At 47.5% G+C, this 13,869-nt stretch overlaps 1 protein-coding gene across 2 annotated transcripts in view; it reads right to left on the bottom strand.

Moving 5' to 3' along the window:
• LOC138520773 (chitotriosidase-1-like) overlaps positions 1-13,161 on the bottom strand; it is a 344,502-nt gene extending 331,341 nt beyond the window's left edge. For both annotated transcript variants that reach the window (XM_069633070.1, XM_069633069.1), the window contains exons 1-2: positions 13,068-13,161; positions 6,408-6,621 (exon numbers count right to left, since the gene is read on the bottom strand). The gene's annotated coding sequence lies outside the window, so the exon portion shown is untranslated. The remainder of the gene's footprint in view (positions 1-6,407; positions 6,622-13,067) is intronic.
• Between the last annotated feature and the right edge of the window lie 708 nt (positions 13,162-13,869).

Here is a 13,869-nt window from a genome sequence, read left to right on the forward strand (position 1 = left end):
CAAAGATATTTATCAGCTAAAGAATAGAGTCCTAACTCATGTAATATGATGGAATTTGGTAAATAGCTTGGTAGCCCTAGAATTTGCTTCCAGAGCTGACCTTGGATTTGATTTAACAGGGGCCCCAACTTCAACAGGCATATATCAAGAGTATAAAGCAGGATGGGCTCTATCTTCATCGTATAAAATTGGATGAGGGGCAGGAGAGAGAAGCTGCAGTATTTTGCGTTGATTATTCTCATTTGTCCCATTAACGGGCCAAGCTTCTCTTTCAGCAGGGCCCGCCATCCATCAATTGAGTTCCCATTAGACAGCTGATAGCCCAGGTATACGATCGCATCTTTCCTAGCAATAGTCTGCTGGTTGATGGTAAATGTAAATCTAGGCAGTTTTTTTTTGGCCGTAAAAATCATAATATGGGATTTCGCCGGGTTAATTGTCATGTTGTTTTGCAGACAATAATCATGAAGTGTGTTTAATTTGTTCTGCAGACCGAAAGGCACTCTGTCGAATAGAACAATATCATCGGCAAAGGCTAACCAATGTAAACGCATGGGACCCAGTATTACGGGGAAAGAATTAATCTCTTTCCATAGGTTCTCAATATCAGCGAGATATAGATTGAATAAGACTGCAGCTAAATTACAACCCTGCTTGACCCCTATGCTCGTGGGAATAATAGCAGAGAGGAGCCCCTTAGCATTGATCCGAATCTGACATGAGGTATTGGTGTGAAGTGCGGCAATTAAGGCCACCAAGGAGGATGGAATGCCATAGGCCAACATCTTACGCCAAAGTCGAGCACGAAGAACATTATCGAAAGCACATGTGAGGTCTATGGCAGCCATATATATGGTGCCCTTTGATTCTCTGTGCACAGCTCTCCTTAAATGTGCTAAGATTGAGGCGTTTAATTGAGTACCCAAAGCCCTACGAAAGCCCACCTGAGCTTTAGACAAGATATTATGGTTTCTTATATGGTCTTCTAAATCAACCAGGAGCAGTCGTGTAAAAATCTTTGCCGCTGTGTCAATCAACGCAATAGGTCTGAAGTTCACAGGATTACTTAACACCCCCTTTTTGTGAATGGGGATGATAATGGCTATAAGCCATGATGGCGGAATAATCCCGGTATGGTAAATCGACTGATAGCATGACAATAGATACTTAGCCCAAAAGTGGGGATCAGATTTGTATACACAAGCGGGCAGCCCATCTGGGCCGGCAGCTTTTGATGGATTCAATTGCTCAATTGCCCATATGATATCCTTTACTTCCCAAGGACAGTCCACTGGAAGAGGCAAGTGCACCGGAACGCTCTCTGAAGCGATATGTCTATCAGGTAGCGAGAATTTCAAACTAAAGAACCTTTCCCATTCCGGGCCTGAAATCACCGCCACCATGCGCAGATCAACTTTTCCTACAGGATTTCTTAAGATGGCCCATAAGTCTCTGCTTTTTTTTTTACACAACAGGCCAATCATGTATTGGTTGGCTAGAATATGGGCTGCACGACGCAACAGGGTAAACTGTTGCTTGTAATGCGCCTGAATCATGTTCTTTTGGCGAATATACGTACACTGACATATCATTCGCTTCCTTAGTATGCGGAGATCGCAATTTCTTTGCTTTTTTAGACATGCGACCTGAGTGGCATTGACCTGGGTAACTACAATAGAGGACTTTTCCAAAGGCTCTTTCGCGACCTCTACCAAATGCATATGAATCATTTTAGCATTCATTGCATTAATTTTGGTTACATTCGCTGTGGAGACCTTAACATCCCAATGCACTAAAAAATCCCTATTTACCAAAAAAGACACTTTCCTGCATCTGGCAGGGGTCCAGTTTACAGATATTGTATTCCTGTCACATGACACTAAGGTTGCAGGGGCAGAAGTTAGATAACATTCCACTCCCATGTGCAAGCAGGAATATAGCATATGATGATCACTCATATTCAAATCTAATATCTGTATTGGTTCGAGCAGCCCAGAGCATGCTTTAGAGGCAAGTATGTAATCAATGAGGGAAGTGGATGAACCTCGCTGCCAAGAGAATTGAATGGAATTAGAAGCCAATTGAATTGGGTAAATCCCCCATAGATGGAAAAGCGATAGTAATTTCTGGCCTCTATCCTTGGCCTGTTGCATGTAGGCTGAATTATTAGAAAAGGGTCGTGTTATGCTCTTTAGATATAGATAGCAATTCAAATCACCTCCAATCATGATTTCATAGTCAGGCCACTCCCTAGCTGCGGTAGATAGAATCCGTTCTAGGTCCTCAAGAAACCTATCTAGCGAAACCGCTTTGGGATTCCAATAAATGGATAATAATAGCAGGTTCAGATCTTTGGAGCTCTTAAGCGTCAGTTTTACCAGCACACAGGAGACCGAGGAATCCACTGTAGAAGCTGAGACTTTCAATCTGTTGTTAATAAGAATCGCTATACCTCCTGCAGGGCGACCTGTGGTAACCCTTTCTGCCACCCTGGAGAAGCAAGAGAATCCATCTAGGCTAAAGGGCTTTAATGCCATAGTCTCTTGCAGAAATAAAATGTCAGGCATCTTGTCGGGCTCAACTTGCTTGTACCATGCAGTAAGATTGCCTAGCCCACAACAATTCCAAGAGGCCACATTCAAAACTTGAAATTATGAGCCTGGCTTAGGCTCAGTGTTGGCGACAGACGCTTTTATTAAAGGTTCCAACCAGGATAGACCACTTAAGGCTTGAGACAGTGACGCTAATTGCAACGATAATTTATTGACTTGTGAGTCGGGAAGATCGCCCGCCAATGCAGTGGGACATGCTGGGGGAGAGGGTTGAATCCAATCAAGAAACGCCCAAGCAGATTCCATATCATAGAACAATCTAGGAGTAAGACCAATAGAATGAAAGTCCTCAGCAAACTCGAAGAGCATTTTGGTAATAATTTGAGACTGTACTCTACAGAGAACTCTGTTGTTATTATGGGACGCTAATTTGACCCAGTCCAGATCTTTGGATGAAAGATTTCTTAGTGCTGGAATCTGAAAAAATGAGTTCATTAAAAAGGATCTATTTATACGAGCCGGCCCATTTATCTCTGGATTACTAGACCAGCCTACTATTAGTTTCATATCCTTTGGTGTATGCACAAAGGAAGGCTCTGCCAGGTCTGACCCTCCCTGGGCAACTAGGGGAGGGGGTTCAATATCAACACAGGGAGCGCTCATCAGAGACCTAGAAGCCAAGGCAGTAAGTGCTGGCCCAGCAGTGTTATTTGGCTCAATATAAGGTACTTCCTGTACGGCAGCGTGACCCACTGTACCCTGGGCCTCCAGCTCAGCAGATGGAGGTATTTCCTGGATGACCAGGGGATTCTGTAGGGACGCAACCGCTGCTTCTAGCTTGGGAGCTGGCGACCCAGTAGCCACTTTTTTAGAGGCAGTGTTGGGGAAAAAGCATTGCATCTTAGGTTGTGATTTATCAGGGCCTGTCCTCAAAGGGAGGAGAGGCATGGTCTGCACATTGCCGCTCTTCAGGGCGGCAATCTGCAGATGCCGCCTACTTTCCTCGTCTAGGTCGTATAAGGCCATTCCTAAGTCGTCATGGCACGTCTCATTTTTAAGACAAGGCCTCGTCTCCGTCACCGAGGCCCTATCAGAGCCGGAGGTAGCCACGTCGACTTTCTTGAGCCGCGCTTTGGTCTGTTTTAAGCGCTTCTGAGCTCTTAGGAAAGATTTCCTAGCTTTTCGTGAAATAAAATTTCTACCATCAAGTTCAACGGGTTCATCCTCGGGCTCTGAGGATGGTATAATGGCCATGTCGGAAGACCTAGACTGAGCATTTACCAAATCCACCAGAGTGGAGGGGCTGTCAGGCGGGGAAGTTAGTCTATCTACGGCCAAGACAGCCCCTCCTTCAACATCCTGAGGGTCTGAAGTGCGCGGAGCAGCAACAAGCTTATATACCAGCTGCTCCATCTGCAGCAGCCGCTCATGTTGGAGTTTCAAAGCCTCAACCACGTTGATATCATCCACCCCCTCTTGATCAAATCTGTCATCCTTCACACCACTCACCACCTGTGAATAAGATCTTTGTGGATGTTCAGTCGCTAACACAACCCTGTCTGTTTGAGTACTTTGCGAGGAGGTCATGACACCAGTTGTAGATTGGACGTGAGAAGCTGCTATCTTTTCTAGAAGTGTTTCAACTTGAGCCACATAAGACGATCTAGAACGTTCTTCAGCTATAATAAAGCCCTCCATTTTTGCCATTTTATCTCTCATTAAGGAAAGCGAGCCCTGCATCTCTCTGATGGAGTAGTGCGTGAGTTCGTGACCTCTATCCAGTAGGTTGAGCAAGCTTGAAATTACGGGAAAGTTAACTGCTTCATTATTAGGGCCGGGTATCCTCAGCTCCTCTGGGGTTGAAGCTAAACCGCCCTCTCCTTTTGGAGCCGCAGGATCAAAGCCCTCTGATCTGGAATCGAAGGGGCTGCCACCAGCTGACTGAGTGGGACCCGTAGTCGCAACTCCCCCAGCCTTGTGGTCCTCATACAGGCAGGCAGCCCCCCCGTCGATATCTCTACATGACATCAACCCCCTCTGTTTAGTTCTGTTTTAAACTTTTTTGTTTGTAAAGTTTTTTTCTTTGCTGCTGTGGTTTCAGAGTAAAGATTAGAATGCATAATAATCGCCTCCTTGTCTTTAATAGAATCTAAACCCCCTCTCACGTTAGTGTGGGGGATTAGCCATTCTGCTCTACTTCAACCTACCCACACCCTTCTTCCCAACTCCCTGAAAAAATGAACAATAAAGACACACAGTTCCTTTCCTTCATGGACGCCTCCCGCACCTACCTGCCGCGCCTCCCTAGCTGCCACGCCACAGCCATGGAAGTGGAAGAGCGATTCCACGGGGGCCCGGGCTGCCATTTCCATGACAAAGTGGGTATAAAGGGTTGCAAGGCCATTATTCTCAAGTAAATTGTCTCCTAACACCATGGATGTTACCCTGCAAGGCTAATATCGCGATCAAGCCAAAAGGGGTGGGGCTGGACCAATCAGTTACGGTCCTAAGCCCTGTGGGATCAGGGGTGGACTGGGAATTTTCAAAGTGGCCCCATATAACACATTTTCAGGAAGCCCAATCCTTTTCCTATGAGAACATGTGGAAATTAAATAGATTACCACACAAAAGAAACCCAGGGTGCATAGGCCTACTGGGAAATCTCCAGAGTTCCCCACAGGCCAGTCCACCCCTGACAAGGATGCAGAGGCCTACTGGGAAATCTGCAGAGTTCCCCACAGGCCAGTCCACCCCTGACCAGGGTGCAGAGCCCTACCGGGAAATCTTCAGAGTTCCCCACAGGCCAGTCCACCCCTGACCAGGGTGGACAGGCCTACCAGGAAATCTCCAGAGTTCCCCATAGCCCAGTCCACCCCTGACCAGGATGCAGAGGCCCGGGAAATCTCCAGAGTTCCCTAGATGCCAGTCCACCCCTGCCCAGGGTGCAGAGGCCTCCTGGAAAATCTCTAGAGTTCCCTATAGGCCAGTCCACCCCTGACCAGGATGCAGAGGCCTTCCCGGGAAATCTCCATAGTTCCCTATGGGGCAGTGCACCCCTGCCCAGGGTGCAGAGGCCTACCAGGAAATCTCCAGAGTTCCCTGTAGGCCAGTCCACCCCTGACCAGGGTGGAGAGGCCTACCGGGAAATCTCCAGAGTTCCCCATAGCCCAGTCCACCCCTGACCAGGATGCAGAGGCCCGGGAAATCTCCAGAGTTCCCTAGATGCCAGTCCACCCCTGCCCAGGGTGCAGAGGCCTACTGGAAAATCTCTAGAGTTCCCTATAGGCCAGTCCACCCCTGACCAGGATGCAGAGGCCTTCCCGGGAAATCTCCATAGTTCCCTATAGGGCAGCGCACCCCTGCTCAGGGTGCAGAGGCCTACCAGGAAATCTCCAGAGTTCCCTGTAGGCCAGTCCACCCCTGCCCAGGGTGCAGAGGCCTACCGGGAAATCTCCATAGTTCCCAATAGGCCAGCCCACTCCTGACCAGGGTGCAGAGGCCCACCACCAGAGTTCCATATAGGCCGGCCCACCCCTTTGCGGGATTAACACCATTTTGGCACCTGGGGCTGGAGAGCGGCCACTCAGGTTGCTTGGCTCGAGGGCTATGCCAGAATGGACAATGTTCCCGCCATCCACGACCAGAGAGGCTCCCGCTGCAGATGTGGCTGTAACACCAGGGCATGTCCAATGTGGGGGCCCGTTGGACTTCTCGTTTTATATTTGATGTACGGTCAGGTGGATTTTGGGTCCCTGATCAATCTGTTTCTGTAGCGTTCAATGAAGACAATATTCCAGCTGGAGTCACAATGCTATCCCCTCTTTACATGGCCCAGAAAATCTCCTCTGCACTTACCTCCTATACCTTCAGCTCTTCAGACATTGACTTCTTCTCCATTTATTAATTCTCCTCCTCTTTGCTCCTCGCCTTTTCTTCTCCAGTGAGTTCACAGCTTGCAAGTGACTCCGGTGCGCTCCAACACTGTCTGAGTGTTCACAGCAGGTAGCCTCACTCACATGTGAGTGAAAGCAGCAGTAACCGAAATATGCGAAAGCAGCACAAGTCATACCTGTTTAGAAAAAGTGATTGTGTCAATAAGCGTATGAGAGTGTGGAAAGCCCAAAGAACACGTGAGAAGCTGGAAAAGGTCCAAAAGCTTACAAGCACTACCCAAGCTGAGAGGGTGTTAGCAACCAACAATACCTCTAAGACCAACCATGCTGAAGGCAAGAGGTGAACGCTGAGAGGCTTAAAGGTTGAAATACTTACTGCTTATGTGCTATGAAACACAGATCATCAGGTGATAGAAACTTACATTGCCAAAGCCAAGAGATAAGAAAAGAGAGACTGTCTTTTGGTCATTATTTGGTTGTTGTTGTAGAGGGGAAAGAAAGGAGGCAAAGAGGCTGCCCTTCTGGAGAAGGTTATCGAGAGGGAGAGGAACATAGTTGCCAAGGAGCCTTGAAGAGCACTAATGTGGTTCCTTGTTTCCCCGTAACTGGTTTTGATGCTGAAGAAGTCCAATGAAGTTGTTCTTATTCTAAGATCGAAGTCACCACGGAAGCACTTTTCTGTTCTTTTTGATGAAGAAGTAGACGGGCAGGCGAGTATACCCGTATGGCAAGAAAGTTGTTGCCTAAAATAAACCAGGTAATAGTTGATGCAAGTGCTGGACTTTGGCCCTAAACAATTTATGCTCATTTGAGACATTCAAAGAAAAATTGTGAAAGCTTGTCCAGGAAAAGTTACAATTCTTTTTTAAAACAAGGTTGTGTTAAACCATCCTGACAAAGACATGTGTTGTTGCTTGTCTAAAGGTATACAAAGGTGAACCCTGTTCTTACTCCAGGAGGAGTTGGAATAGGCTATTTCTTTCTGAGACCAAAGGTTGTGACACATTATCCTGGCCAGGACTATTCCTGTTGTTGACTTGCAGAAGACAAATGTGAGACAGTTCTTACTCCAGGAGGAGTTGGAACTCACTATTACTTTTGATACCTTACTAAAGCAACAGAACGTTGTGAGTTCAAGTACAAGACCTTAAAACTGTATTGGAACTTTGTGTGAAACTGGATTTCCTTGTTTCCTTTGAACTGTGGAGAAAACCCTTGTTCATATCTGTGGAAGGGAGACTCGCCCATGTTATAAAGAAGCCACATTGAGCATATTGTGAATCTAACCATATGTTACATATTGTGGTTGAATTGAATTGCCAGATAGGACCTTATTGCTTTATTTCTTGTGAGGGACAGATATCCGAGCGCTTCATTTAGTTTATTCCAGGCAGGGAAACCCTGGTCAGGGTAGGGACAGCAAGGCTTTTATCCAACCTTTTTATTTAATAAATGGCTAAAGTTGAACACTCTTTACCAAGTTGTGCGCCTCACATTTGTGACCCCTCACAAACCCCACCCTTGTAAAGGAAATGTAGAGAATACAGACTTTGAGAATAACTGGCACTCTGGGTGAAGAAAGGGGTGCAGGCAGTTGATTTGAGCAGCAAATGTAAAGAGTCCCTTGCAAAGGCAAAGCGCAGGGTCTTCCAAGTCCCTGGGGTCCTTTAAGGTGGATCAGAAGATAGGACCTCTTCACATACCTTTAGTGCTTGTCTTGGGGGCTTGACAGCATGGAGCTGGGCCTCTTGGTGATTTTGAGGATTTGAACCGATGTCAAGACGGTCAAGTCACGCTGTCTCAATGTCTTCTTCGGACCTCTCACAGCTTCACAGCAGCCTGAGACGTCTGGAAAAGCTATTGAGCCTGTTGGAAGTGTCATTCCTACACACGTCCAACACCTACACTACACCCTGAGTGGGATTAAGAAGCTATTGAGACTGCTGGAGTCTCGTATCTGCACCACACCCCGAGTGTGACAAAGCTGTTGGAGAAACCAGACTCACACATCAATTTCAGGTGATGACAAACAGAGACAGCTTTGTTTTATTTTGCAAGACAAGGAAAACCACGTCCTACATCTCTAACCTGCTCTAACTTGACCTGCTCTCCATCACCTGACCGAGTTTAAACCTAAGAACGTTCTGGAAGTCATCACTGGGCATTCAGGTAGAGGCATCCGGCCTCATGTTCTTACTATAGATCCGTTCATTCACAATTAGTCCTTTTTTCGATTTCCATTTACAGTCAGATGCGTCCCGCCGAGGGGTGTTCATTAACCCTCAGATCATGTTGTCATTTTCGAGTGATCAGCACTGGGCCTAACCAGTTTGTACAGTCAGGTGAAAGATCCTTGGCCCAGGTTTCTACAAGGCAGCTCTTTTCCAGTCCGACCCACCGTGCACGCTCAAGTGCCCAACTTTAATACTGCTCAGCTTGAAAAGCAGGTGGTCTCCTTATCTGAGCTGAAAAACTCAAGAACAATATCAAGAAAAAAGAAGAGAAACAAAAGAACCAAGTGACATCATAGAAACTACCGTTAAAAACCCTGATAATTGAAGGAGGATAACATCGTAAGGATGACAGAACACACAATGTGAAACACAATGGAATGAAGTGGGAATGAGTTGACAGCCTTAAAGAAGGTCCAAAGGGCCGAAACCTGTGTTGGCAAACAAAAACTATAGGATATTTTGAATAAAGACTAGTCGACTGTACCTTATGTGATCATAATAAATTGTAATAACATTAAACAAAAGCTTCAGGAGATTTGTATGAAATGCAGAAAATATTCAATTGTACATTGAACTATGTTCTCAGAATACATTACTATGACATTTAGAAAATAAGGGGTGCCCTTAAAACTGAGCTATCATGGAAAATTAATTGACATTGGTGAACCTTTGTCTCTAATTCAGTTTAAGGAGAGGTTGCTCTTAAATAAACCCTCAACGTTAAGGCGGCAGCCCGCCACAGGACCGAAGAGCACAGCTTTTGAAACAAGCAACCTAATCAGGTATCTTTACGTACCGCAGTACAACCTTTGATAATGCATCGAAACATCACACAACCCGCTGGACGGAAAGAAGCACCGTAAGGAAGCCCCAAATTTGAGGGCACTAGGGGGTGTGGCCTTCATTTAATTTTGATTCATCGATTGGTTTATTAAATTTCCTTATTCTTTTCAGTTTTATTTTCCCCCTGGAGTCTCCGATGCATGAACCCTTTGCTATGGCTGGAACTTGACACCTACTCTGCACCCTGAGAACCGAACAGACTGCTGGGTTATGTAGCTCCTAGAAGGAGCAAGGAGTGTGGCATGAGCCTACGTCGGTGCTGTTCTCTAGATCCTGTGGACTGGCAGAAGTGGCAGACAGAAAAGACTCACAAAGTGTTGACCTAAGAAGGGTGGGTACGAGCCTCCAGATTTCGCGGACTCACTAAAATCCTGCAAAATTGAGAAATAACCGGACAAAAATTAACCGAAACCCATATTCCACCACATGGGTTCAATAGAGGGCTATTTTATTGATGCCCCGCTCAGGATCAATGCCACACTCTTGGTGCACCCCAGTGCAGGGTCGGACAGGGACAAGAAATAGGCCTGGTCACCAAAAAAAAAAGTGGCCCACCCCTCACCTCAAAAAAGTGGCCAACCCCTCGCCTCAAGACCCTTGACCTCTGATGACATCACTTGCCCCCACCCCAAAGTGACATCCCGGGAAGTGATGAAACACGACCTTTCACCCCTTGACAAAACAGGAAGTGGCATCAAATAGAATTGTTGCCAAGTACACTAAATTACTGTGAATCCAAGCAGACGTCCAAGGCCAAATGATAAGTTATTGTATAGCACCTACGCTAGAGCTCTTTTTTATAGAACAAATATGCAAACAATATCACCCAACCTGTGTTGGTACTCATTTATCGACCTAAGAAGGATGAAAGGCTTTTTGAGAAGAAAAAAAATGCAATGATGTTTTTCATGCAAACCGGCCCCCACTCCCCAGGGACGATTTCGAGGGACCAATCGGACCCTGCTCCAGTGCATGCCAAATGCAACTCCCAGGGCGGAGTCTGACATTGGACCCGATGGGCTACATGCGGTACTTTGCTAGGTGTGTGCCCAGACCATCTCTTGCGGATAGGTTCCACCAGTGATGCTGGAAGCGGCAACAGACGTCATGGACAGTGAATAAAGATGGTGAAAGTGTTGGGGTTCTTTCAGCCCTGAGGGCACTGGTCTTGCCACCTTTCTGCACAGGCGGGAGACTATAGGGTGATGCACCTTGGCAGGCTAGATGCAGTGCTTGACTTACCGCCTCGGCGCCCCTAAACAAAATGTGGGCAGACCAGGCCCCCACAAAATGCTACGTGGACAGCGAGTCCAAATAGCTACGAACTATCGTGCACAGTCACTGCACCCTGATCCCAGTATAGCCTCCTCCCATCGGTGTGCAGTAATGTAATCGCCGCAAAAAAGCCATCTGTAAAAAATATCACGGGCCATGGTATGACCCGGTAAAGGTGTACCCATTATACCATTTACGGGGAGCAGGGGTTGCGGGGGTGTCCCACACATCCATTACATGGACTACGGCGGCAAAACCACAGTCTTTTTGCCATAATTTGTTTGTGTAAACAGATATTTTTGCCACGATTTTAACACATGGAACCCTCCCATCACATTCTCTGGGCTCTCTCATCCCATTCCTAGCCCAGTCCCTGGGCTCTCCCCACCCTACCCCCACCAAAGTCTCTGGGCTCTCCCCATCCTGCTCCCACCACCATCTAATGGCTCGCTCCCCCATCCTTCACCCACCACAGTCCATGGGCTCCCCCATCTACTCCTAGCTCAGTCCCTGGGCTCTCCCCATCCTATTCCCACCACTCTCCCATGGCTCCCCCGCCATCCTGCTCCCACCACAGTCCCTGGGCTCCCTCACCTACTCCCATCACAGTTTCGGGACTCCCTCATCCCAAGATACTTTTGAAAAAATTGGGTAAAAAGCCAAACAGTTTGCAATTGGCGCTGGGGGGCTGAGGGGGCAGGCATTGTATTTTCTACTGGACATCTATAAAAGATGTCTAGTAAACAAAATACCATCCCTGCCCCCTGTGCTCCACAGCGCCTAAGAAGGAGAGCTGATTTTGGCAGGTGGGTATGGGGATTGTGCAACAAAGGCCTTTTTAAAATGCCTTTGTTGTACAACTCCCCTCCCCCACTTGCAAAATCTGCTCCACAGACCAACACAAACACACACATATTCACACAGCAAGTACTCTATCCTTCACAAAAGCACCCATCACCATATTCTCACTCATAACACAAGCATACATGCATCCATACACATATTTAAATAAAAAAATAAATTAACATAAATGTACCTTCTCCTGAAGTTTCATCCCCAGCGCTTCAGCTCCTGCATCACCCTCCTCGCACATACAAACAGCAGTACCCCAGCCAGCATTTCCAATGAGCTATGCAAGGCTGGCGAAGCAAAGCGCCCCCAGCCTTGCATGACCCATTGACCATGTGTAGCTGGGGCACTGAAATGTCAAAGGGAATGCAACACCCCTGGAGTGTCACACAACTCCTTCCTAGCCACAGAAGCTACAGAAGCTACACAGAGTTGACCCCTCGCACCTTGGTTGGCACAGGCTCCTGGCTTTTGATAATACAGGCACCACGAGGCAGCCAATGGGGGGAATCGGGTTAGGGAGAGGTTGTGGAGAGGCAGGGGGTCATAGGAAAGAGGTTTAGGAATCTAGTAATTGGATAGGGATAGGGGATAGGGGACATAGGGAAAAGAAACATAGCGTATTCAACATACACGTGTGCAGCCAGTACTACACCTGTAAGAACCTCCTCTGCCTGGCCAGTGCCCTTCTTGATCAGGATAATATCCTCCTATTCCTATATTTCTCTTCACCCTCTAATCAGCAACAAACATAAGCACATTGAACATTATGATGGCCATGGATACTGCAGCGGCACACAGCATGAAATGCAGCGGCACACACAGCATGAAATGCAGCGGCACACAGCATGAAATGCAGCGGCACACAGCATGAAATGCAGCGGCACACACAGCATGAAATGCAGCGGCACACAGCATTATATGCACACAGCATGAAATGCAGCGGCACACACAGCATGAAATGCAGTGGCACACAGCATGAAATGCAGCGGCACACAGCATGAAATGCAGCGGCACACAGCATGAAATGCACACAGCATGAAATGCAGCGGCACACACAGCATGAAATGCAGCGGCACACAGCATGAAATGCAGCGGCACACAGCATGAAATGCACACAGCTTGAAATGCAGCAGCACACACAGCATGAAATGCAGCGGCACACAGCATGAAATGCAGCTGCACACAGCATGAAATGCACACAGCATGAAATGCAGCGGCACACACAGCATGAAATGCAGCGGCACACAGCTTGAAATGCAGCGGCACACAGCATGAAATGCAGCGGCACACAGCATGAAATGGACCAACATTTAGGCAACAAACATATATCTGGCAATAGCGTGGTATTCCCCTCTTTAGGTGAATTCAAGACCCCCCCTCCCTCCTTTCCACAAACACCCCCAGGGCCCCCTTCTTACCTCGTATAATCCCAGTCCCATTTTGGTCCTGCGACTGGATTCAAACACCCCGGAAGCACGCTCTCTGGAAAGAGATAGAGAGCCCACTTCCAAGGTGTATTTCCTGAGTTAGCCACTCCCACTGACCCTAAGCCTGGCCCTGTCACTCTGAGCATGTGTGGCGGGGCTCATGGTAGGATGGGATACGCACAAACGTGCGTGTCCCATCACAAGGCGGCTTTTTCTTTCTGTCCTTGTTTTTTTTTAATGTATTTATTTGTATTTCTTTTTTTATTAGTTCATGCTGGGGTCCTGCACCCTCCCCCACCCCGCGCCCCTAAAATGAGGCTGCACCACCCCAGGCAACAAGCCCCAAAGTTTGAATACCTGCCTCATGTTTTATAAAGAGCCGAGAGACCGTACAGCGTTCTATGTGGGAAGAGCCAAACCTGTACTCACCACTTAACACAAGCACGGCACAAGCGCGGCGGCGCGGCTTCAAACGTGCATCATAACAGCAGCCAGCCTTGCCATGAGATCAAAGCTTCCTACCTTTGTGTGCTGAAATGAAAGAATATTCTCCTACAAGTCATGTTGCCTCATTCCGACTACGGCGGGTGGCTCGGGATTTCCGTTACTGCCACTTTACCGCTCCTCCATTCCTCCACTCGTACTCCTGCGGTAATGGCACATGACGGAGTGGCAGGAACAGTAAACGAGTTTGGCGGTAATTCCACTGGGACTTGTGATGAGGACCATTATCTTAAATGACGCAGAAGAGGAGGTGCAGCGCCAGCGCGCCTCCGCTCCTTAGTTAGGGCTC

Source organism: Ambystoma mexicanum, chromosome 13 (genome assembly GCF_040938575.1).
Source record: "Ambystoma mexicanum isolate Mex_15411 chromosome 13, UKY_AmexF1_1, whole genome shotgun sequence".
Taxonomy (NCBI): domain Eukaryota; kingdom Metazoa; phylum Chordata; class Amphibia; order Caudata; family Ambystomatidae; genus Ambystoma; species Ambystoma mexicanum.